The sequence below is a fragment of the Vigna radiata genome, unplaced genomic scaffold (assembly GCF_000741045.1).
Source record: "Vigna radiata var. radiata cultivar VC1973A unplaced genomic scaffold, Vradiata_ver6 scaffold_23, whole genome shotgun sequence".
NCBI lineage: Eukaryota > Viridiplantae > Streptophyta > Magnoliopsida > Fabales > Fabaceae > Vigna > Vigna radiata.
This window is the reverse complement of record NW_014541837.1, coordinates 1,261,370-1,265,010: the sequence shown is the minus strand read 5'-3', so window position 1 is coordinate 1,265,010 and position 3,641 is coordinate 1,261,370.

Here is a 3,641-nt window from a genome sequence, read left to right as displayed (position 1 = left end):
TTACAAGAATATAATTTTGCTTAAGTTCATGTTAGTTTGGTTTAATTGAATCTAAAAGAATGGAAAGTGTATTTGTTAGAGGGTAATTAAGAATACAGAAAAAGAGAGAGAAAGAGAAAGAGAGAAGGAGGAATCCAGGGGATGGGTCCAATGAAGAGGAGTATGGGTTGCCACTTAACCCACCAACAGGTATCATGCATCAGGACGAAGCTCTTTCGCATCAACTATTATATATCCCTTATTGCATCAGTTTCAACCCAGCCCCTATCAACCATTAGGGCAATGCTAACACACATTTCATTGGACAATAAACAAATGCCAGTTTAAGCTTTAAAATGGTCATTTTTTTCATTAGATTACCGGTTTAAGTATGACTATTAAGTTTTCCGTTTCTTTGAATTATGAGAAGATAGGAACTATTTTTGCACATCACAACAAAACATGGACTGAGATACTCTACAGATACACTCTTTAATTGTACCTCGTACAATTCAATTATCAACTCTGACACTAATACAAAATATACTTTTTATAGCAATTTTTTATATCTGTTAAAATTTATCAAATATAGAAAGTAACGTGATAGGAGTTTAGTAAATATGAAAAACTTTTTTACACCGGGTACAATAAAAACAGAGGTAAAAGTAGTGCCTTAGCAATATGTTAATAAAATTCAAATATTTTATAACATATAAAAAATCCTTTTTTTAATACCTGTTAACTCTAGAATAGGTATAAATTATTGATCTATTTTACATATTCTTTAATTTTTTTGTAATACTCTTTTCTATACAAAAATTCATTCCAATTACCATTGTTCTCCATCCAGTCTTCGAGGTGGTTGGGTGAAGTTGTTCATCACATCTTCTATCTCACATTCACTCACTCAACAAGCAACATTCACGTCTTCTTTTGCCTTATTTCTCTCTTGCACATCAAATATCATTTCTCATTGTGCGCGTCGTCTTCCTCGTGATTTCAATGACTTGAGAACTCATCCTTCACCATCACAGAGCATCTTCCACACCTTCAGCTTAGGGTTTCTTCCGCATTTCCTCAGTTCCTTATTTTTGACCGATTGACACTTCATTTAAACACCATTTCACCTTCGATTTACAACTTCCACCGATTATAATCATATTTACTGATTATAATCTCTTTCCACCGTTTAAAACCCCTTTTCCACCGATCAATCAGTCCTTTCTAGGTTTCTTTGGTTCCTTTAGGTTTTTGCATCGATTAAACTATCAAGTTCTCTTGATGCAATAGGTGCCATGATGATAGGCTCTCTGACCAGTGTTGACTCTCAGACAAGTGTACCAGATTGTTTCAAGTAATATAATTGGTAAAACCCAATATCGTTCTTCCCAAGAGACTCGAAGGCCTTATCGTTCGTGCAAATTGAAATCGTAAGACTTGTAAAGAAAATTAATTGGTGGGAATGCAAAAACACAAATTAAAAATGCAAATGCGGTTGATTCAGTTGACGAGAAAAAGACTATGGATGAATGAAGTTGTTGGGAGTTTACAATTTCATCTTATCCGCTCTCTCTTATCTACTCCTCTTATTTAATTTGATTTGTTATCTGATTGTCATGCAAACTTTCTTGGTCTACCCTTGTTCTCCTCCTTGTTTAAGCCATAATGTAGGTACTGCTTATCCACCCTGTACCTTCCTGGATATATTAAGCAATTTACATATATAGCTCTCCTCATTAGCCACATATTTGACTCAGAATCATGAATATGAGAAGCCAAACCCTCAGTTTTCAGACCAACAAGATTTGACCAAATATTATTGTCAATAGTAATGTTAACCCCTTTGACCCTCGAGTGAATGACCCCATTTACAACCCTCATGTTTGTGTAGAAAACCTCTACCAAATCTGGATAGCAATTTCCTTTCATCTAGACAAAATCAGTAAGCCCTTGATATGCAATCCATTCTTGGAAAACAAAACCTTCTTTCTTGAACAATTGTAGGTCGAGATACCTGTGAGGAAATACAGTTTTTAAATGTCTCCAGTATAAAAAATTTACTCGGATCACTTCATCACTTATCCATCCAGATGGGTTTGCGTTTCTTTTAACCCGGGCAACCTTCTCTTTTCTTCTTGATGATGATGATGAAGAAGCCATGTCTGAATAGAATTCTCAGAACGTCTTTCTCAAATTCTCTAGTTTAAAAATACAAACGATACGTCAAATTATACTGGGCTTTGACTTATAAATTGAAAAAAAAACACATGTTATACGTCGAATATTTTTGACATTCGACGTTTTATTGTTCAGCCTCCCGCCCTTTGGTATCCTTTTTTTCATTTAAACCGCCATAACCTCCCGTTACCCCCACCCTTTTGTGTCCTTTTTTCATTTAAACTGCCCATAACCTCCCGTTATCATTATATTTTAAGATAAGATAAACATATTCTTTTTAAAATTTTTATTTTATGAATTTTTATAAATTTATCTTGTAATATTTACATATTATAAAATATAAGAATGATTTGTCGGTGAAATTTACAGAGAATAAAAATTTATTTCTTTAAAATATTATTTTAATTAAATATTATTATTATTAATAATAATAATAATAACAATAATTTATGAGAATTCAGTTTTAGTTATAATAATTAATATTGTAATAAATATTATTATATGATTAAAAGTTATGTGAAATGAATGTTTTTTTTTTAAATCCCAACTAAAAGATAGGTATGATTATATTAAAAGACTTTAATTAATTTTTGAAAAATAATACTTATTATTTCAATAACGATTAAGTTGAGTGATAAACTGAAGGTGAAGATAGATTATTGTTTACAAAAATTGAGAGTTAGTAGAAAAGATTAAGACAAGTTAACAATAAGATGCATCAAACCAAAAGCCAAAGATCGAGAAGAAACAATGTGTATCTAGGTTTTATCGATGTACAAGACTCGTCCTGGGTTCAAGGTCAAGACAGACCTATCTCGGCCAAAAATTAAGACGAGATGAGTTAGGTCGAAGATTAAGGCAGGTTAAGTTTGATTAACGGTCGAGACTGGTTGACCCTATAAATGAATGTTGGGATGGGTGATTCAGAGTAAAGGTCAAGACGGACTAACATAAGTATAAGTTAAAGGTCGGCCGAATGTCATTGGACTTTTCTTTTAGGGTTTGTTAGGTGCCTTAAACATTTATACCTGTATGTAGGGCACCAAATACATATGTAGCCACTTTGGAAGTTATAATATGCATTTGCATTTTGGTTATTGGTTTAGAATGATTCTTATAAAGATTAACATCTTTTTTGTGATTCTTCTGATACTTATCAACCTTCAATCGAAGCAAATAGTCGAGACAGTCAGGCCAGGTTATGATTGTACAACCTACAATTTTATTAATTAAGGATAATGATACTAAGACAACAATTTTTTGACAACACCCTAAACCTAAATGTACATTTGAACATCATCTACGTGTTATTTTGTGATTGGTCCATGGTGACATTTATGATTATTATTATTGATTGTGAAGCACTTTTGGACCAATCACAGAATGACATTGTTAAGTGTCTAAATTTCCCTATTTTTCTATGTTAATATTACTTTTTTAGGATAGTTTAGCTTTTAATTTTCTAGAATTAGGTTAGTTTAGCA